Source organism: Aedes aegypti, unplaced genomic scaffold (assembly GCF_002204515.2).
Source record: "Aedes aegypti strain LVP_AGWG unplaced genomic scaffold, AaegL5.0 Primary Assembly AGWG_AaegL5_hic_scaff_5_PBJ_arrow, whole genome shotgun sequence".
Classification (NCBI taxonomy): domain Eukaryota; kingdom Metazoa; phylum Arthropoda; class Insecta; order Diptera; family Culicidae; genus Aedes; species Aedes aegypti.
The window spans coordinates 503,083-526,993 of NW_018736280.1; the positions used below are offsets into that span (position 1 = coordinate 503,083).

A 23,911-nucleotide genomic window follows, 5' to 3' on the forward strand; every position below is an offset into this window, starting at 1 on the left:
CACGAGACGTTTCAAATCAGTTGATCTTAATGCGTGGTGTGCACCTGAATCGTGAAGCGCTCTTGTAAAATTTCTCCTTTTTACCAAAGTAATTTTGAGAACTGATCCTCACCTTTACTTGCGGGATAATAGGGTCCTAAAGCCCTGTCTCAATTTTAGTACCAAACGCTTAAGTTTAGGGCAGAAACACATGTTTACTCAATTTTTAATTGATTTTCATTGGTTTAAGTACAAAAAACATTTGTTTATGATTTTGTCACACCTTTTGGTTTATACTCAAATGTTGGGTATATTTTGTTTTCCGTGTCCCTTCCGAAATGTCAGATAGGAACAACCCCAGTGTTCAAACTATATGCCCTGTGGCATTTTTGTCGAAAAAGTGAATGTCAAACAAGATCACAAGTGTCAAGGTTCATATTCGAAACCATTTTTAAAATTGAATTTTTAAAATGTTTTTTTTTTTTTTTTTTTTTTTTTATTATTAAGGCACTCCGTGCTCGTGGCCACTACTGTGCCGGAATCAGTTTTATCTGTATCTTCCTTACCGATACAGTTCTATTTTTAACTAATCTATATTTACATTTGCTTTCACTCTCTTCTGCTCTTTTTGCTCTCACACCGAGCAGGTAGGAGAGTGCTCTGCTGTTGGTCCAATCGATTTCCATAAGCCATAGTCCGTTGCTCTTTTGCGGTGGTTCGTTTTGCCGTTTTCCTGAGTCGTTTGAGGCTAGCTGCCTGCGAAGTGGGTCAATTTGTCTCAGTCACCATCTGATACTGACGGAGGATGGATGTGCTCCCCTATGCACGGTCCTCCGTGCGGCGTCTTCTGGTGGCTGGACGGTTTATTTTTTGGAGGGGCTGGGAATTGAATCCATGACCTTCCGCTTACGAAGCGAAAGCGTAACCTCAAGGCTACGGACCCCCCTTTTTTAAAATGTTATAGCCGTTATTTGAGCTGAAAAACTTGCTAAAGTAGTTGCAATAACATGCTCTTTCGTATTATTAAATAAAAACAAGAATTCATTAAACATTTTAGGACCCAATTGAGCGGCACATTTTTCCGTACACGAAGAAAACGGAAAACCCATATTTGAGTAATATTGAACTAACTTGTTGACTTATTTTCCTCTCCCTATTTCATTCGCTCCTTCTATTGTTGTCAGAGAGCGAAGAGCAAAACAACCATAAAACCACACGCTAACATGAAAGTACCCATAAATGGGTTTCTTGTACCCATTTTATAGGCAGTATGAAGTTGTCAGAAAGAGGGTATTTTTCAGTGACATAAAAAAGGGTAGTTTATGTTGGTGGGGGCGATTTTTATTAACGCCACCACTGCGATACCGAAGATGAGTCGACCGAGTCGACGACGACGAGAGAAACAGTGCGAACCGAAAAGAAGCAGTTATCCCATTTCAGTAACAAATGTACCGCGAACGAATAAAGTTGTTTTCAGATCGAGCTCCGCGTGTTGAGTTGTCTTTTCTTGCCTCATTGCGCATCTCCCGTAGTGAAGACTTTTTCCGAGTATTTTCCGAAAAAAAGTGCCGGTGAGATTTTCCCACGAAATATTGGAAAATAGTGCGATTTGTGCGAGGAAACAATTTGACTTGCTTTCGGCGTGGGGAAGCGGAGCGCTAGTTGAGTCGGTGACGTTGGCGTCGGCGGCAGTACGAACAGTTGCCTGTGTGCATGTGTTGCTCGATCGGTTGGGAGTCGAACCGACGAAACACGAGAAGAAAATTCGAGAACGTTAGTTGAGGTTAGAGACGAACGTGTTTGGACGTATCGCGCGTGTGTGAAGAAACAATTTTCTGCAGTGGATTCGATTTGAATCGACAATGGCTGAGAAACAAGTGTTATTTCCACGCCTCAACAACCAGAATTATTCTACGTGGCAACTGTGGATGGAGATGCTGTTAAAGCGGGACGAGTTAAGGTTCGCGGTGAACGACGTGAAGCTGGAACCGGTCACCCCCGCTTGGGCGACAGCGGATCAAAAGGCGATGGCGTCAATTGTGTTGCTGTGTGAGGATAATCAGCTCTATTTGATTAAAAACGCTGAGTCGGCTAAAGATGCGTGGGCCGTACTAAAAAAGTTCTACAGCAAAGCGACAATGACGTGTGTCGCTACTTCGGAGGATCTGCAGCCTGAATATGCCGGAAGGTGGAAATGTGGAGCGACACCTCTTCGATTTGGAGGAGCTGTTTGATCGGCTTGAATGCGCTGGTCAGAAGCTGGAGACTCCGCTAAAGGTGGCGATGATTTATCGCAGCCTTCCGGAATCATATGGCGGATTGGTGACGGTGATGGAAAGCCGTCCGGACGCGGATCAGACCATCGAATTCGTTAAGCTAAAGCTTGTTGACGAATATTTGCGCCGAGTGGATCGTTCTGGCAGGGAATTAGGTGAAAAAGTGATGAAGCTGCAGAATAAAGGGCAGAAGAAAAAAGTGTGTTGTGTGTTGTGGCAAGCCCGGCCACTTTCGTCGTGGCTGCCAGTCGCAGCAAGAGAAGAAAGAAGAAGATTCCCGACGTGATAAGAAGAAAAGTGCGCGTAAAGCCAAGGAGGCTGTCGAAATGGAAAGCCCGATTTGTTTCACGATCGGAAGCAATCGGAGCAGTGGTTCGTGGTACGTCGATAGTGGCTGCTCGAGCCACATGACGAACGAGCGAGCATTTTTCCGCGAACTGAACGAAAAAGTGAAAATTGACGTTGTGTTGTGATGGATCGTTGACGAAATCGGCCGCGTGAGAGACATTACCTTCACGGAAGTTTTGTACCTTCCAAAGCTAGACAGTAGCTTGTTGTCAGTGCGGAAATTAACGCAAAAAGGACTGAAGGTTGAATTCGGTGGGTCAAAGTGCACGATAGTGAACACGGATGAGAAAGAAGTTGCAGCGGCAGTGCTTAGTGGGAATCTGTACGAACTGAGTGTGGCGCATGATGCCAAGCTGAGCAAGGAGGCTCGATATTCGGATAGCTGCCAGCATACATGGCATCGGCGATTTGGACACCGCGACCCGGCGGTGCTGCAGCGAATCGAAGCGAAGGATCTCAGCGATGGCTTCCAGGTGACGGATTGTGGAATCAGGCAAGTCTGCGAACACTGCCTGCAAGGTAAACTTTCTCGTTCTCCTTTTCCTAAAATGTCAAGTAACAGAGCAGGTCGTTTTCTGGACCTGGTGCACACAGATGTGTGCGGCCCCATGAAGTGTGTCACGCCCGGAGGTTGTCGTTTTTTGATGACTCTTTTAGATGACTACACTGCCCATAACTGCATGTTTGTCACATTCGACATTTTTGGCAATTTCGAGTTAATACCGGGGAGAGTCATCAAATGACAAATACTTTCGATCAACTAACTGAAATCTGTGAGATTGTTCTAGAAAATTTGAAAAAAATACCAAGTTGTTCTGTCACATTGGTAATTATAATCGCACAACAGTCACATTGAGATTATACATGAGCATTATGATGCAGTAGCAACGATATTTCCATCAGAATTATTTTCTGACTATTTACCCAATATGCGATATGAGTTGTACAAAATTTCAGCCTCAAATAAGCACTTTTGAATTCTTAGTGATTTTTTGAAATTTTAGTTTCCTCCCATACTGCAATAAAATGCAAACTTGGAATCCCATTTACTCAATGCCTACTTTTGTCGAATGTTACAAATATGCAGTTATGGGCAGTACAGCCGTCTGTAGTTACACTGGTCTGTCTTTTGAGACAAAAGTCTGAGGCGGCCGGGTGCATCAAAAGGTTTGTGGCATACATAAAAACGCATTTTAGGAGAGCACCTTGCGTCATTAGATCCGACGGCGGAGGCGAATACGTGAATGAAGAGCTCAAGGATTTTTATGCCTTGGAGGGAATCCAAGCTCAGTACATGGCTGCCTACTCCCCACAACAGAACGGGGTTGCAGAGCGGAAGAACCGCAGCCTCCAGGAAATGGCAACCTGCATGTTGCTGGATGCAGGCCTTCTTCTTTTTTTCTGGCGTGACGTCCCTACTGGGACAGAGCCTGCTTCTCAGCTTAGTGTTCTTATGAGCACTTCCACAGTTATTAACTGAGAGCTTTCTGTGCCAATTGACCATTTTTGCATGTGTATATCGTGTGGCAGGTACGAAGATACTCTATGCCCTGGGAAGTCGAGAAAATTTCCTTTACGAAAAGATCCTCGACCGGTGGGATTCGAACCCACGACCCTCAGCTTGGTCATGCTGAATAGCTGCGCGTTTACCGCTACGGCTATATGGGCCCCTTGATAACCAGTATTGGGGAGAGGCAGTCATGACGGCAGGCAACATCCAGAACCGGATGCCGTCGCGATCAGTGGACAAAACGTCGTTCGAGAGATGTTCGGAAGGAAGCTATCGCTGAAGCACTTTCGAGTGTTCGGGAGTGCAGCATACGTGCACATCCCGGATGTTAAACGTGGCAAGTTGGACGCGAAGGCTCAGAAGCTATTGTTTGTGGGCTACTGCGAAGACCGCAAGGCTTACAGATTCCTCGACCCGGAGACCAACACGATTACTATTAGCCAAGACGCTCGATTCGTGGAGCTGCAGAATGGTTCCTCGACAGTGGATCGTCGGAACGCCCAGGATGGTGAAGAATGTGTGGCACTCGACTGGGGAATGACCGAAGCTAAGGTTCAGGAGGAGCAGGCAGCACAGCAGCAGGTTCAGGAGGAGCATCAAGAGTCGGAAGGGGAATATCACGATTTGGAGAGCGAGGATGAAGTTTCTGTTGGGTGAGCCGTGCAAGACCGAAGTCGGAGACCTGTTCGGAGCACAAGAGGTGTGCCTCCGGAGCATCTTCGAGATTATGTGGTGGATGTTGCAATGGCTGTCGAGCAGGAACCTACTAGCTACGTGGAAGCGATTAAGAGTTCCGACCATGCGTTGTGGAAGGTCGCAATGAAAGAGGAGTACGACTCGCTCATACAGAACGGGACCTGAAAACTTGTGGAATTGCCTACCGGAAGAGAGCCCATTGGCTGCATATGGGTGTACAAACGGAAAGAGGACAGCGTCGGTAACGTGACCCGTTTTAAAGTCGTCTTGTTGCGCAGGGGTCTCCACAATGCCCCGGTGTAGACTACGACACGGTTTTCGCTGCAGTGGCAACCCAGAACACTCTGCGGGTTCTGCTTACCGTGGCGGGGTACAAACGGATGAGCGTGCTCCATATCGACGTGAAGTCGGCGTATCTCAACGGGCGGTTGCAGGAAGGCCAAGCAAGGAAAAGCTAGTCTGCAAGTTTGAGAAGAGCCTATACGGCAGGCGGCTAAAGTGTGGAACGAAACCATCAACGGAATACAGTGGAGATTCGCTGGTTGGAACACGACTGCCTTCCATCTAGCGAATCCGATCCGTTAGTTGGAACGACTGACAGCTGGTGAAAATGATCCACACTAACGCAATCGGAGAGCAAATCGTCACGAAACGCACATATGCATACGCATTTGTTCCATATATGGAGATTGCAATGCGATGGTACTCAGACGTCAAAGTCAGTTTGACATTTTCTGGTGACATTCGAGTGCTTTTTGGTTGGAATATTTTTCAACCAGCGAACATCCAACAATCGAGTCATTCCATGTAGCGGACCCCCAACGAGTGAATCCCCACTGTACTGAAGTAGTTGAGGTTCAAGCAGTCACATACTGACCCGTGCTTGTATGTTAAGGTATTGCGAAACGGCGAGCGAATCAACTTGTTGATATATGTGGATGATATGTTGCTTGCGAGTACCGATGCTGAGGAGATACAGCGAACCCAAAGGGAACTGGCGAAGCGGATGAAACTTTCGTCACTTGGAGATATATCTTTCTTCTTGGGGATACGCGTTACCAAGAACGCAGACGGGTTCTACAACCTGGATCAAGAAGTCTACGTAAAGAAGATTGCGACCCGATGCGGATTAAGCGAAGCCAAGGGATCGAAGCTGCCGCTAGATGTTGGTTACTACTAAAGCCGGAAAGACAGCAAGAGTTTGCGGGATAACAAGCGGTACCACAGCCTAGTTGGAACGCTGCTCTACGTTTCGATCAATACTCGGCCGGACATCGCAGCGAGCGTTGCGATTTTGGGAAGGTGTGTGAGCAATCCTCTGGAAGCTGACTGGAGCGAGCTTAAACGCGTGGTAAGGTATATGTAGAGTACAAACCACTACAAGCTGAAGTTGTCTACGAACAGATCCGAGCCGATCAAGCTAATCGGATATTGCGATGAGGACTGGGCTAGTGATAGTTCAGATAGGAAATCGAATACAGGATACGCGTATCAGGTCGGACAAGCTATAGTGAGCTGGGCTAGTAGGAAGCAGGCGAACGTTTCCCTATCCAGTATAGAAGCTGAATACATCGCGTTGTCCGAAGCTTGCAAGGAGGTGGTATGGCTTCGGAGACTATTGGCCGAATTCGATGCGGAACAACGTGGGCCGACTGTCGTCTACGAGGACAATACCAGTTGTATTAGTTTCGTGGAGGTCGAGCGCCAATCAAGACTATCTAAGCACATAGATACGAGAATGCACTATACCAAGGACATGGTGCAGAATGGGGTCCTTACTCTGAAGTACTGCCCCACGGAGACGATGATTGCCGATGTTCTGCCCAAGCCGATCGGATGCGTGAAGCAGAGAAAGTTTGTGACTGCTTTAGGTTTGACTGACGTGGATGGTCGAGCCGAATACATCAATATCGAGGATGAGTGTTGTTGTGGGCGATATTTATTAACGCCACCACTGCGATACCGAAGATGAGTCGACGACGACGACTTTTGTCGGGTATTGTCCGCTGCGTTAACCTGCTGGTCGTCGGTTTTCCCACACTTTAACCTCATGATGAAGTATCTGAACTGGTAACAATAATGGGTATTTAGTAAACTTGAAACTTTTCAAAGCAACATCGCCATTTTTCGATTTCAGTTTCTTGCCTCTCGGAGCTAGTGAAAAATATCAAAATTGGAATTACGATTCATCGAGAAGTAACCCGGATAAAAACGTACCATTCAGTGAATGGAATAAACCATTAATGTACAATACAACGTATTGGATACAATACAGCGTATTGTAATTGAATGTCGAAGCAACATTACTCTTGTTTGGATATGCAGTTAAAAAACAATATAATATATTGTAACAGAACACTGTTTTGTTTTTTTATTGGTTTTATACTTTACAACTTTAGTCAAATTCCTATTTTCGCGTGAAACAACTGTTGTTTTTTTCTGTGTAGCTTGGCTGAAAGAAGTAAACAAAACAAGTTCAGAAAGCAAGAAATGTTGGGTGAAAAATATTCAAAAAGTAAAAATGAGTAGGTTTGTAGAAGTCACTTGACATTAGCTGTAACGACGAATGCAACCATGATAAATATCTTTACTTCTATAGAAGTTATAATTATTTTGCTACTGTTGGCACGAATATCCGGTAAGTTGGGGGACAATCCATACAAAATACAAATTCTATACTTTTCACCACTAATTGAACTACAGTTCGTTGAATTGTTTTTGTATTGTAGAACAATACACGAATTGCTAATCAAGACAATACATGAACAATATATCGTTTTGTATTTTCAAAATGTATGTATGAGAAAATACCTATATTTGCATTGTTACGATACTTAACCACCCATACATTATATTACAAAAATCTCAAATACCATACAGTGAACTGATCAAAACAATATACTGTACTGTAATTGTATTCTCATTGTACAATATACTGTAGTGTATTTCCAATATATTAAATGGTACTGTTACAATACGTTATATTGTTTTTGTATTGTATTTTTTATCCGGAAATTTATATAACTGTTTATTTTCTGGTAAGTTGTTTATTATAAAAATCGCTTTTCTTGTTGCAGATGTTGAACGACCATGAGGATAATAAATTGCAGCGAATCCAACGATGCTTACGTTGTTATGTGGAGATTTCATCATTTAATTCGGCATTCGATTTCCGGAAAGATTTTTGGGAGCACTTCGAGAAGTCCTTGTGAACAAAGTTAATAGCGAAACTTTCGTTAATTTCTTGTATTTACTTGTACCACCAACAGGCTTCAAAGCCCCAAATGATGTCGTCTTAAACAAAACTATACATATTAAAAATTGTCGTTCTTACGATCTATCAAAAAACGAACTGAATCTTCGTCGAAGTAGTTGGCGAGACAAGTTGAAATCAAAGAGAGCAGCAACTCTATTGAAAAGCCTCTGCAGACCGTAAATAGCGCCAAACATGCTATAATTAGTTCGTTGAAGAGGTAATCTCAGCGTCACGTTATTCCGAAGGGTTCGGGGCTGTACATGTTTGTTGGCTTGCTCCAACAGGGCAGGGCAATCTATGTGTCCTTGCAGAATATCGGCAATAAACAAAGCTCTAGCTGTATCTTTGCGGACGGACAGGGGTTCCAGGCGAATAAGTTGGCAACGACTTTCATAGCTCGGCAGCCGATAGGGATTAAACCACGGAGGTCTTCGTAGTGCAAATCTCAAAAATCTCCTTTGAACGGATTCAACTCTCTCAACTCCATTGTTGTAGTGAGGCGTCCAAACTACCGAGCAGTACTCTAAGACGGAACGAGACGGGGAGCAACATGGCGATTAAAGACAGTAGATATCCGAGAAATGTTTAGAAATTCTAAAGATAAGTCCTAGAATTTTGGAAGCTATGTCAACGACGAACGAGATGTGCTGCTTAAAAGAGAGTTGGATATCCAAGATAACTCCCAGGTCCCTAATTTGGTTAACACGCTCTAGGTCTTGACCAAATAAGGCATACTTATGGACAATTGTCTCTGGGGCCCAAGTAGCCGTAGCGGTCAACGCGCAGCTATTCAGCATGACCAAGCTGAGGGTCGTGGGTTCGAATCCCACCGGTCGAAGATCTTTTCGGGTTGGAAATTTTCTCGAATTCCTAGGGCATAGAGTATCTTCGTACCTGCCATACGATATACACATGCAAAAATGGTCATTGGCATAGTAAGCTCTCAGTGAATAACTGTGGAAGTGCTCATAAGAACACTAAGCTGAGAAGCAGGCTCTGTCCCAGTAGGGACGTAACGCCAGAAAGAAGAAGAAGATGTGTGAGAACGATATCACCGAGCATTTTAAAGGGTTAACATTCATCTGGTTTAAATGGCACCAGTTAGCAAAAGCATTCGGCTGAAGTTGAAGAAATCTGCATTCATAAGTTGAGTGGATTCGAAGAAAGAGCATCAGGTCATCTGCGTAAGAAAGCCGTGGTCCTTTGATCACCAGGTTGACATCGTTGAAGTAAATCAGGAATAACAGAACCCCAGGTACTTCCCTGAGGGATTCCAGATGAGACAGCGAAAGTAGGTGACTGGCAGTCTTCCAAATCGACGAACAGATGACGACCGGTCAGGTACGATTGAAACCATTGTAAAAGGCTGCCGTTGATTCCCAGCCTATCTAGCTTTGCAATGGCTATGCGGTGATTTAATTTGTCGAAAGCAGCTGTCAAATCCGTATAAATAACGTCTGTTTGCGCACGTTCAGACATGCTGTTCGTGATATACGATGTTGGCCATAAGAGGTTAGTAGCCGTGGATTGGTCAGCCAAGAAACCATGCTGATCGGTACTAATGTACGGCTTACAGTGCGAAAACAGGGGCTCCATGATAATCAGCTCGAACAGCTTGGCAATAGCACTTAATGAGGTAATCCCGCGATAATTGTTGCAGTCCCGCTTATTCCCTTTTTTGTGAACAGGAAACATGCGCTAGCTTCCAACATGATGGGAAGACGCCGACGGTCACTGACAGCTGAAAAACAAGGAGCAGTGGAGTCAGCAAACTGTCTAAATGCTCTTTAAGGAACGCTGAAGGAATACCATCGGGCCCAGGATTGAAGGATTTTTTTAGCTTTGAGCATGCTCTAGCAATCACGTTTCTGTCAATATCGATAGCGTCTATGTTTTCACTGAGAAGAGGAACACTATTGGCGGCGAGCTGAATATCGTCCTCAGTCAATCTATCTTCGGTAAAGACGCTAGCAAATTTTCGTGCAAAATGTTGACAAATGTCATTCGGGGTGGAATCTACGATGCCATTGAGCATCATGGAGGACGGCAGGCCAGCTTCACGACGTTGTTCGTTCACAAATTTCCAAAACTGCTTAGGACATGCTTTAAGTTTTCTCTGTATTCCTTGCTGATACTGCAGAAAACATCGCTTTGCTACTCGTTTATATTCGTGATTGATTTGGATATAGCTACGACGAAGAGATGTTGTTCGATGCTTCGTGTACTTCCTAAGGGCTACTCTTAATGAAATCTTACAATAAAATCCATGACAAAATGTTGTAAATAAATTCAATACGTTGTAAAAACTCTGTAATTTGTTTTCAATGAATGAATGAATTTTCTTTATTAAAGAGACTTTCAGCCCTTGGCTGGTTCGTCTCTCGATTTGTTTTCAACATTTATGAGCTTTTTAAATTCATTAACCTAAATCTGCAGCATCGCTTATGGAAAAATGGGGCTTTAGTACCCATTTTCATTTTAAAGTCCAAGAGTGAAAAATACCCTTTATTTGAACTTCGTAGCGAACACCCTTTAATGAGTAAACCGACTTTACTCTTTCAATGAGTTAAGCCACTTTTCTTGGAAATGGGTACCATTTTACACATTGATGGGTACTTTCATGGTAGCGTGCAAACCTTTGTGCGTTACCTCAAATTTAAGTGGCATAGTACTGGGGGTTGACTTATTTGATCTGTCGGTAGAGTGAAAAGAACTTAGTCAGTACGTATTTTTTTGCATGGCTGCAAATGGAAACTATTGACAGTGTAATCACAATGACAATTGATTTTACCCAAAAGTGACTAATTTCGTTATAACCGTGTAATGTTGATTTCTCTCTGAATAAATTCATTCTTGTTGTTTTCTTTGACGAGTACACATGCGTGTTTTATTTCGGTATTGTTAAGAGGTCATGGGTCCAGCCTAACCTCAAACTGCGAAAAAGTTTCGGTGGTGCGGTCGAAGAAACGTGTCCGACGGTATGGAAGACGAAGCGAAAATTCTCCGGATCAGGCCATTTGATGGCACCAGATTCAACAATTGGGTCCTAAAATGTTTAATGAAATCTTGTTTTTATTTAATGACACGAAAGAGCATGTTACTGCAACTATTTTAGCAATTTTTCCCAATCAAATAACGGCTACATCATATTTAAACTTTAATTTAAAAATTGGGTCCATAAATGAACCTTGACACTTTTGATCATGTTTGACGTTCGCTTAATCGACAAAAACACCACAGGGCTTTTAGTTTTAACACTGGGGTTGTTCCTATCTGACATTTTGGAAGGGACACGGAAAGCAAAATACACCCAAAATTTGAATTTAAGCCAAGGAATGTGACAAAATCTAAAGAAATGTATTTTGGACTTAAACAAAAGAAAAACATTAAAAAATTGAGTGAACAAGTGTTTTTAGCCTAAACTTAAGCGTTTGGCATTAAAATTGGGACAGGGCTTTAGGACCCTATTGGTGTTTCCCTAGGGCCTATTTGCAACAGCTGGATGTTTTGCATTGCGTCGAGAAGGAGCCCGAGGACGAGGATTTCCGGACACTGCCGGAGAGGAGGAGAAGAAGCATATGAAAATTCAGCAGGCTGCGCGCATTAAGCAAGACAACAGGTGCCGATCCGTGCTCATTCAGGCAATTGCTGACAGCCACCTAGAGTACGTTAAAGACAAGGTTAGTCCAAAACAGATTTGGGACGGCCTTCATGATGTTTTTGAGCGCAAAAGCATCACAAATCGCTTCATGCTCAAGTCTGGACAAACATTTGAAAAGGGCTCAAGAGGACTTGAGCCTTTTTTTGTAAAGGTTGCTGTTTAGCCCATCTTAGCTCGCCCACGCAAACTAACACCACTATCGAGAAGATTAGTGTTAGCTCTTCCTGATAGTGGTATTGGTGAGTGTGATCGACTTGAATTGGGCCCCACAGCGTCTTGCAAAGCCATTGTTTACCAATGTCGATGTGCCCTTTTGAAATGTTTGTCCAGAAGTGACAGCTGCTGTCAATGCGCTACGACGAGAAAGAGCGTCTGCAGGAGCACTTTCTTAAATTCGACCAACTGGTGCACGAGATTAAAGGAGCCGGAGCAAGGATGGAAGAAAAGGATGTCATTTGCCACCTAATGCTTACCATGCCGGAATCGTACGATGCAGTGACGACGGCGATGGAGGCGGTTTCCAAGAACCTCACGTTGGATATGGTCAGGAGAAAGTACCTGGACTTGGAAGCGAAGCGGAGGGGACAGCGGCTGGAGGTAGAAAAAGAAGAAACTGCGTTTTCGGGAAAGAATAACACGAGTGCGTCATCGAAATTGAAATGTTTTGGTTGTGGTTGTTTGGGCCACAAGAAGGCACAGTGTAAGAAGAGCGAAAATCCCGAATTCAACCGAAAGTATGAGAAAAAGAAGTCAGTGCAAAAGGCACACGTGTTGCTGCTGGCGGGGAGATTGCTGCTGCGAGCAGAACGAAAGAATCGAAGTGGTACCTGGACAGTGGAGCATCAGAGCATATGTCTAATGACAGCTCGATGTTTGATGTTATGGAAAAGTTGAAATCCCCAGTGGTAGTGCAGACTGCGAAAAGCGGAGTGGTGTTTCTTGCTCACCGAAAAGGTCGTATTGTTACGCATGCGGTAGTGAATAATGAGAAGATTCAGATCAGAATGGAAGATGTGCTATACATTCTACAATGGATGTGTGACAGTGGAATCCGACGGTGAGGTGATAGCCACCGGTCGGCAATCGGGCAGATTGTACTGTATGAACTTCAAGTGTGAGAAGAAGAAAACCGGTGAAGCTTCGGAAGAAACTGCCATGATTAGTGGAAAAGTTTTTGTTTTAAAAGACATGGACACCGTCTTCAGCCATTTAGCTGCACAGACTGTAAACATAACACTAGACAACGGACAAGCATGCTCCAATGGTACAGCCGTGAAACATTTCTGACGAATAGTTTCAATGGCTGCAGCGGGTATCGAACCCACACCCCATGACACGATGCGCTCATTGCCTGACGACACTAACCGCACGGCCACGAAGCCCACCGAGGAAACTGGAACTCTGGCACCAGCGCTACGGACACCTGGGTAGTGATAATCTCGCGAAACTGGTCTCGACAAACATGGTTGATGACATGAAAATTGATAGTGTTCCGAATGCGTCGGGCAAAATGCTGTGTGAAGCCTGTATCGTCGGGAAGCAAACCCGAGAGCCTTTTCAGTGTCGAGTGGAGAAGCGTGCGAGCCGCCCACTGGAAATAGTGCACAGTGACATGTGTGGGCCGGTTACTCATGTGACGTGGGATGGAAATAATTATTTCGTAACGTTTACTGATGACTACACGCTCGTTTCCCTTGTTTACCTGATGCGATCGAAAAGTGAAGTGCTTCAGTGTTTCGAAGAGTTCGAGGCAATGGCTTCTGCGCATTTCTGGATGAAAATTGGTCGCCTGACTTGCGACAACGGCGGCGAGAATACAGGTAAGGCGTTTCGAAAATTTTGCCGTAAACGTGGTATTCGGGTGGAAACCACTGTTCCGTATACAACCGAGCAGAATGGTGTGAGTGAGCGTCTCAACAGAACGATTGTGGAAAAAGTTCGTGCTATGCTTGTTTCGAGCGGTATGCCAAAGAATATGTGGGGAGAGGCTGTGTATACTGCTGTGTACCTCCTGAACCGTAGTCCGTTCTTGGCAGTGGAAGGCAATATTACACCGTTTGAAGCTTGGTACGGGAAGAGGCCGAACGTCGCGAATCTTCGTATTTTCGGTAGTGAGTGCTACGCGCACATTCCGAAACAGCTGCAGAAGAAGCTCGATTCGAAGAGTGAGAAAGTGAATCTCGTCGGATATGCCCAGGGTTGTTATTAGTCGTCGGATTCGACAGACTATCAGTGACGGTGACGAAAAATAAAAAGTTTTCGTCACTACCTCAGCTCAGCGCAAACTTAGACGCCCAACTACCAGCAACCAAGCACCTCGTCGCGACGAAAAATCTTTGCCGTTTCTCTCTGTCTGTGTTTTCGTTGAACATGTTCAGCTTGAATGGAAAGGCAGACAACTAATCGGGTCCAATTGAAAGGCCGACCAAAAAAGGAACTCGCAAAAAAATAAAATCTGTGCGCTTCCGGAGTTGAACAAAAAACCTTTAGATTATCGGTTGCACGCGCCTACCGACAGGGCTAACACAACTTCTAGAAAATGGACTTGCCCAATTGCTAACACAAGACACCTTGTTGACTAGTAGTTCGTAGCTCAGACTCTCTTTGTCTGCAATTGTGCGCTCGGTGATGATTAGAAGCTTATGTTGGTTCAGTGCGGAGGGGTGACGGGAAGAGTGACGAAAAATATTACTCCTGGACTTTTTGCGGCTTTGTTTTGTCGTGGTCTCCTTGCCAGTCATCGATGATAAAGAAAATGACGATCTTTTACGCACTGAATATTTTTCTCAACTTTTCGTCATCGGTCAGTGACGAAACCGATGGTTACCAACCCTGGATATGCCCCTAGTGGTTATCGCGTGTGGAATGGGAAGAAGGTATTTGTAGCCCGCGATGTGATTTTCAACGAGGAAAAGCTTGGACATATTTCGATGAAGGAAAGCTTTTCGGGCGAAGGATACGAGGAAATTGTGATCGATAGTCGTGCGTCGGACCCAAGATTGGATCGAAATCAGCAGATTTCCGAAGCAGAAAGTGATTTCGAAGAAAGTGATACTGAACAATACGACACTGGTGATGATTCGGAGCAGCAAAATTTGCCAGAAGTGAATTCGGAAGAAGCCGATGGTGGAGTCCGACGAAGTGGACGTTCGAGAGTGCAGCCTGTATGGCACAATGACTATGATTTGAGTACGACAGCGTTTGCTATGTGCGCCGAAGATTATTTGGAGAACATTCCATCGGACATTGAAACTCTGAAGAAGAGAAGTAACTGGAATTTGTGGAAAAGTGCGATAGAAGAAGATCTAGCGTCGCTCGAGAAAAATAACACTTGGACTTTAGTGAAACCACCCACTGGACGAAAGCTTATTGACAATAAGTGGGTGTTTAAAGTGAAGAGGAATGGTGACGGTGATGTGGAGAGATACAAAGCCAGACTGGTTGCGCGTGGGTTTTTCCAGCGTCCTGGCTTTGATTTCTCAGGGACTTATTCGCCAGTTGCTAAAATGTCGACGCTGCGGATCCTTTTGGTGCTCGCGAATCAGGAGGGCTGGCAAGTGCACCAAATGGATGTTACGTGCGCATTCCTGAATGGTGTTTTGGACGAGGACATTTACATGCGGCAATCAGCTGGCTTTGAGAGGGAGAATAGTCTTGTGTACAAGTTAAATAAGGCCATTTATGGCTTGAAGCAAGCTTCACGAAGCTGGAAGTAAATAAATAAATAAATATCATGATCGTCAGCAGTTCAGAGAAGGCTATCTGGGTGCTGAAACGACGGCTATCAGCGGAATTCGAAATGAAAGATCTTCGGGAAGTGTTTCATGGGGCTGAACATCCGTCGTTATCTTGAAGTGGGAATCATGTCGATTGATCAGCAAGCATACGTGCGAAGTGTGCTCGAGCGATTTGGAATGAGCGATTGCAAGCCTTCCGCTATTCCAATGGAACCACGATTGAAGCTGGAGAAGGGAATGGACAGGAAACAGTGCACTAATCAGCCGTACAGAGAGTTGGTTGGGTGCCTGATGGTGACTTCTTGACCCGATTTGTCCGCGGCAGTCACCTACTTTGCTGGTTTTCAGTGCTGCCCCACAAATGAACACTGAGTACACTTGAAACGTATTCTACGGTACCTGAAAGGCACTGTTGATTACAAGCTGGTGTACAAACAAAGGAAGTCATCACGAGAACTGGAAGCGTTTGCCGATGCCGACTGGGGCAACGATCCGATTGATCGCAGATCGATGTTTGGGTTCGTTGTTCAACTCTATGAATCTACCGTTATTTGGACGACGAGAAAGCAAGGCTCAGTGGCCTTATCAACTACGGAGGCAGAACTAATGGCGCTCTGTCAGGCTGGTTGCGACGTTATGTGGATCAGAAATTTGTTGAAGTCTATTGGACAGGATGTTGAGGAATCAATTACGATCCACGAAGATAATCAACCTTACATTGCTGTTACAGTGGGGATTCGCTCGTTGGGGGTCCGTTACATGGAATGACTCGATTGTTGGATGTTCGCTGGTTGAAAACTAATCCAATTAAAAAGCACTCAAATGTCACCAGAAAATGTCAAACTGACTTTGACGTCTGAGTACCGTTGCATTGAAGTATCCATATATAGAACAAATGCGTATGTATATGTGCGTTTCGTGACGATTTGCTCTCCAGATGCGTTAGTGTGGAGCATTTTCACCAGCTGTCAGTCGTTCCAACTAACGGGTCGGATTCGATAGATGGAAGGCAGTCGTGTTCCAACCAGCGAACCCCCACTGCACAACGGATCCTCGTAAACACAAACGCATGAAGCACATTGAAATTCAGCATTTCTTCGTTTGGGACTTGGTGGAGAGCGGTCAAGTGAAGCTACACTATTTACCGACTGAAGAACAGACAGCAGACATCATGACGAAGGGTTTGCCATCGCCTCGATTCTGCAAGCTTCCACAGAAATCAGGAATCATCAATTGAAGCAGGATATTGACAGTGTAATCACAATGACAATTGATTTTACCCAAAAGTGACTTATTTCGTTATAACCGTGTAATGTTGTTTTATCGTTGAATAAATCCATTCTTGTTGTTTTCTTTGACGAGTACACATGCGTGTTTTATTTCGGTATTGTTAAAAGAAACAACTTCTAACCCATCAACTCAAAATTAGGTTAACGCACGAACCCCCGAAATTTAGTGGAATGAACTCATTTTTGAGTAACTCATTTTCTCCGTGTACGGAAAAGTGACAGCTCCATTTGATTTGTATGGCAGGCGTTACCGACGTATGAAATCAGCTCTACATCTCAGCAGCGTACAGCTCAATGCGTAGTATTTATGCACCTGAAACGTAAAGCGCTGAAGTAAAAGGTCTCCTTTTTACCAAAATAATTTTGACAGCTGATTCAGTATGAGCGAAATGTCACTTTTACTTGCAGAATAATTGAGCGTCACATTTCTCCGTACGGAAAAGTGACAGCTCTATTTGAATTGCACAGCAGACGTTACCGACATTATGAAATCAGCTCTACTTCTCAGCAGCGTACAGCTCAAGTAATTTCGGTAGCGGAATCATTCCTTGACCGTTTCTTGTCCTATCCTTTTGCACAGTACTTATGATCAGCGTACCGGCCACAAGGAATTTTAATGAGCCTATGTATGCTAGAAAACGTTTGACTTTTACTGTGCGCCTTGTTTTCAAGTTACTCGTGAGAAAGAGCGAGACAGCACCAACACACGGCGCACAGTAAAAGTCATAAGAACAAAAGAATTTATGGCACGTACAGAGGCTCATGGCGGAATCATTTTTGTCCTATCCTTTTGATCAGCGTACCGGCCATAAAGCATTCGGACAGTTTTACACTGTTACTTCAATAAGGCCTATCTAAAATGAGCGATTTCTCTTCATCGATCCTCTCTTTCGGTAATAATTTCGCTAAATTAGATAAATCTGTAAAATTTCTTGTTAACATATCAAGATACAGCGATTCTTCATCCTACAGCATAAAAATATGTTACGAGTTTTCTGCAATAATGCAACGATGGAGAGAAATCGATAAATGCATACAGGTCCTTATTAAAATACAATGCTGAGTTCTTCTAACCACGCTCAATGGTATGGGTGCCCTAGTGTAGATGTGTGTAACTTACAGGAAAACAATGAGGCTCTGTACCTACGTGCTAGAAATTCATTTTTTCTTTGACTTTTACTATGCACCGTGTGTTGATGCTGTCTCGCTCTCTCTAACGGGCAATTTGAAATCAGGGCGCACAGTAAAAGTCAAACGATTTATAGCATGCATAAACTCATATGCTCTCCCGGTCAAACATACTACGAACTTCTTTAAATATCTTCAGCCAATAATCTGTCGTTTATCTTTTACTGTTACTTTTGTTACGGGTTTTCAGTATCTTCATCGATCCATAGAAACTATTTAATGAGTAACTTCCTTTATCAAGCATACGATATAAATCTTTAACGGTACTAAATTTCGTGCATTTATCTTTTATCGGTAGAATTTCAGTCACCTTTATGAACACTCATCGAAAAATGTGTCAAAAATCAGAGGGGGTTGTGTACAAGACGTTAACTACGCCAAGTGATTTTCTGCATTTGAATTTAAGTCGATTGTCATAGTTGCAGCCTTGCTTTAGTTCAAACTCTAACATGATATCGTAACGGTCGCAACATTATAGATTTTCAATTGACACCCAGTGTATTCCCGTAAGACGTAGTTAACGTCAAAAGAAGAATGAGCGAAGAAGCAGAAATTGGTCTGCTATTATAGTGTGCATCCCAACCCGACTAAGGGTACATAACAAAATTATATCAGCATATGTTATTATGTTATAAGGTTTTTTCGAACATAGGTTGTTACAAACTTGATGCAGGATGTTGTTAAAATAACTAAAATTATAACAAAAATTGTATGACTAGTAACATAAACATAACAAAATGTGTTTCAATTGTATCAAAAACATATCAAAACAAGTTATAAAATTATCATACTGTTCGATATACGATAATATTCTATATAATTGAAATGCATAACTATCTATTTATTTTGTTATAAAGTTGTTAAAAATGAACAAAGGGGCCCAGATAGCCGTAGCGGTAAACGCGCTGCTATCCAGCATGACCATGCTGAGGGTCGTGGGTTCGAATCCCACTGGTCGAGGATCTTTTTGTAAAGGAAATTTTCTCGATTCCCAGGGCATAGAGTATCTTCGTACCTGCCACACGATATACACATGCAAAAATGGTCAATCGGCAAAGAAAGCTCTCAGTTAATAACTGTGGAAGTGCTCATAAGAACACTATTCTGAGAAGCAGGCTTTGTCCCAGTTGGGACGTAACGTCAGAAAGAAGAAGAAGAAGAAGAAAAATGAACAAAAAATATCTTAAAGGGAAATAAAACACATTATGTTATATTTCTGTTTTATTATGTTCTATGGATAACGGAGCCTAACAAAATTGTATCATAATATGATATGCATATCATATTCTGATAAAATTTTATTATATTTTTGTTACAAGCCTCTAGTCGGGATCCCTAACAATTTTTTGGCTGCTCCACTGTCTAACAGTCCTACTATAGATGCCCACACACTTAAATTATTTCGCCGAACTCAGTAAAATTTTTCGCCGAGAACCCAACAGCTGAGAATTTGGTAATTTTAAACGCCGAATCTCGGTACTTATTTTACCGAGATTTCGGCAATCCGAATTTTTTGCCGAGATCTCGGCGAACGTTACCGAGATTCGGTAAACGTTTACCGAGATCTCGGTAAAAGTTTTACCAAGAATCGTCAAATTATTACCGAGATATCAGCTGTTGGGTTCTCGGCGAAACCGTTTAAGTGTGAGCATTTCCACTCTCACGAATGGTCTGGGATCATTGCTGAGAGTCACGAGCATGGTTGCTATCTCGGTCTCTGCAGCTGTGCCTCCACTCACTCTTGAGTAACCACGCTGTTCAATGGCTGCTTGGTCGTTAATAAGCGTTAATAATTAAGAAGTTAATATTCAATGTTATCTTCTTTTCCAAGCAGCCTAGATAGCCGTGTAGTGTCGGTAGTGGTTGTCTCAACTGGCTAAGAATAACACTACGGATTGCCTGATCCTGTAGTAAAAATCTACTAATCAGGTAACCCCAATCCCAATGTGTGATGCGACCCGTGCTGATGAATGAATGGTTGAGGGGGTTTAAAATATGCTCAATCGCTAACGGAGCCTAGAGAGCACCAGGGCGAACTCTCCAGTATGTAGCTCTTACTGCATTAGGGCGGGGCAATGATGCAGTGGACCGTCTTTCCCCAGCGACTCGTGGGACCAAAAAATGAGTGCAAATAATCAAACCAAAATAAAAGGTGTCGATTGCCTCCCTCAGTTCCCAAACTCCAATGACAATCCTACTGGACAGCCGACCCAAGAAAAATCTGAGGAGGCCTCTAGTAGCATCCCACAACCAACTCCCACCATACAGGCTAGATTGTCTTCCTCTGATGGAAAAGATGCATGTTTGACCTCACTTCCTGGCCCAAGCGGTGTCACCTCAATGGCTCCCAATAAGGGCAGTGGAAATGTCAAAAGTGTAAAATTGACCACAGGGGATAAACCAGCGGGTAAGGCAAAGGACAAAAACCAAAATCTAAGACATCCCCCAAAATCAAAAGTTGATGATCCGCAACATCCAAAGAAGGACGGCAAACGTCCGGAAAATGCGGAACGCCTCAGCAATGATTAAAATCCTCCAAGTGAATCTCCATCATGCTCAGTGCGCAACAGATGTGCTTTGCAGGAGGTTCACAAAAGAACACCTTTCCGTGGCGCTGATTCAAGAGCCGTGGGTCAACAAAACTCGAATACAAGGTATTCAAATAAACTCGTGTAGGTTGGTATATGATGACAGCCAGCTCTCTCCCAGAGCAGCTATTCTAATACGCAATGATACTAAATGTTTTCCAATAACAGAATTCATCAAAAGGGACATCGTGGCGGTCAGGATGGAGGTTTCTACTGCTGGGGTCTAAAACCCAGTATGATCATGTGGATCTATAAAACAATCGTTCGGCCTAGAATAACCTATGCTTCCCTTGTTTTGTGGCCTAAAACAAAGGAAGCTACGGCTAGAGCTAAGCTGAACAAAATTCAACGTACTGCCTGTATTGCAATAACCGGTGCAGTTCGTAGTACCCCCTCGTTTGCCCTAGATGCTATACTCAATCTGCCCCGGCTGGATCAATTCATAAAGCTGGATGCTGAGAAAAGTGCTCTTAGGCTAAAACGATCAACAGTCTTACTGTCAGGGGACTTAACAGGTCACCTCAGTATATTAAACGAATTTTCGATAAATCCTATTGTTGAAAAATGTAGTGACTGGATGGAAAAAGTGGTAAACTATGACTCGCCATTCACGGTGGTCTTTCTTTCTCGTGAGGAATGGGAAGGAGGTGGACCCACCATTTCACCAGGATCTATTAAATTCTACACAGATGGTTCAAAAATGAATAATCTGACAGGGTCTGGAGTATACGGACCGAAAACCAAAATCTCTGTCTCTCTTGGACAGTGGCCTACAGTATTTCAAGCAGAAGTCTATGCAATCAAGGAATGTGCGCAACTGTGTCTGAAAAGATATTACATACATGCTACCATCTGTATTTTCTCTGATAGTCAAGCAGCGCTTCAATCTTTGAAGGCTTTCACTTGCAACTCAAAACTTGTGTGGGAATGCATTCTTGCACTGAAATCCCTAGCTGAACGCAATCGAGTTAAACTATATTGGATCCCAGGACATACGGGTCTAGAGGGTAACGAAATTGCCGATCAGCTAGCAAGGAATGGATCATCCAATATGTTCATTGGTCCAGAGCCATTCCTTGGCATTTCAAACTCTGCACTAAACACGGAATTGAACAATTGATTGTTCGGTCAAATACAATCAAATTGGAATACAGTTTCCAATGCGAATCAGTCCAAAAGGTTCGTAACAATAAACACGACACAAACACAAAAACTTATAGGTCTCAACAAAAGGGATCTCAGAACATACATCGGTTTAATAACTGGTCACTGCCCAAGCAGATACCACTTATACAAGATCGGTGTCGTCCAAAACACAAATTGCCGTTTCTGTGACGAGACGGACGAAACCTCACAACACCTTCTCTGCTCTTGCAGTGCACACATCCATCGTAGGTTCAAAATATTTGGCAAGCACTACTTACAGCCAGCTGATATTTGGAACGCATCCCCATGTCAATCTATCCAGCAGGATACTTTTCACAAAAATGAAAACTTATACCGTATCGTGCATGTACCAACTGCGTACCATAGCGTACCTCGCGGGATTTTGAACGTACCTCACGTTTTCATCAAAAACGGTGATTCTGCTGAATAGATGGTCGATTTTTTGAAAATCTAGGCAAACCGTTCCGATTTTTTCGGAAAATGCATGTACCAACGACGTACCTTCCGGATCTAACCTCGGTTTTAAACGTACCTCAAAATTTTCCATACTTTCTTATATAAACTTTTTTAAATAGCTTTATATGTTTGATAATTGCACAGAATCGGATTCCTTATGAAATTTTAGCCCGAAAACATGTAAAAAACTTTATACTTAAGTTGAAATTTGACAACTTTATGGCAAAAAACGTAATCTTATAACGCTATATGTGAGATTTCGAATAAACCCCTTAATGTATACTACAAGATGTGTTCATATAATTGCCTGGATGTATGCAATAGTCAACATTAAACATAGAAGCACATACCAAATATTAGCCGTGATGTGAACGGGTTTAATATGCAATCTATAGAAAATATATGATACCTAGGGATACATAAGTAGCAACTATGATATATTAGGAAAGTTTAATGTACTGCAGTAAAATTTATTAAAATCATCTGAAAATCATTCCTAGGTTTGTAAACTACATTCCCACTGTACTCATTTTGAACGTACCTCGATATATTTCATATTTTATGAATAATTTGTATGCATATGAAGAAACACCCATATATAGAAGTTTCAGCCGAAATTGTTTAAGTACGTTACAAAATTGTTACTTAAATGTACTTAAGTCACCTGAAAATCATTTATAGGTTTGTAAACTACATTCCCACTGTACTCACATTGAACGTACCTCGATATATTTCATATTTTATGAATAATTTGTATGCATATGAAGAAACACCCATATATAGAAGTTTCAGCCAAAATTGTTTAAGTACGTTGCATATTTCTTACTTAAATGTACTTAAGTCACCTGAAAATCATTCCTAAGTTTTTAAACTACATTCCCATTGTACTCACATTGAACGTACCTCGATATATTTCATATTTTATGAATAATTTGTATGCATATGAAGAAACACCCATATATAGAAGTTTCAGCCAAAATTGTATAAGTACGTTGCATAATTCTTAATTAAATGTACTTAAGTCACCTGAAAATCATTCCTAGGTTTGTAAACTACATTCCCACTGTACTCACATTGAACGTACCTCGATATATTTCATATTTTATGAATAATTTGTATGCATATGAAGAAACACCCATATATAGAAGTTTCAGCCGAAATTGTTTAAGTACGTTACAAAATTGTTACTTAAATGTACTTAAGTCACCTGAAAATCATTGATAGGTTTGTAAACTACATTCCCACTGTACTCACATTGAACGTACTTCGATATATTTCATATTTTATGAATAATTTGTATGCATATGAAGAAACACCCATATATAGAAGTTGTAACGGTTCGTAGTACCCCCTCAGCAGGTTATCGAGGTTTTATTGCGGTTAGTGTAGTTTTCGTGTCAGATAATTGTAAGTAATTCAGGAAAGCGTTTGTGTTGTATGTTTCTACTTCTTGTTTGGTCACCCGATAACCACGCAGCCAGCCAAATAATTCACAACCAGATGGCGTGTGCGGCATACTATATTGGTAGCATTAATTGGTAGCAAATGGAGGCCATTGATTATGAGTGGATCCTCAACAGTCCAAAGACTAAAATCGGCCATTTGCCCAAGTGATCCCACCAAAGAAAGGTGGACGAGTGAGTGTGGTGTGTTAGGGACACAGGTAACAGTCGGAGCCTTAAGATCCAAACCGGAAATAACACCTGTTCACCCCCCCCCCTACAGAACCCCGTGATTATACCACAAAACCGTGGTTTACC

The 23,911-nt window shown here is 42.8% G+C and overlaps 1 protein-coding gene across 7 annotated transcripts in view; it reads right to left on the minus strand.

Moving 5' to 3' along the window:
• Positions 1-23,911, minus strand: part of LOC5565467 (dipeptidyl aminopeptidase-like protein 6) — a 546,556-nt gene that overhangs the window by 476,751 nt on the left and 45,894 nt on the right. The window lies entirely within an intron of this gene.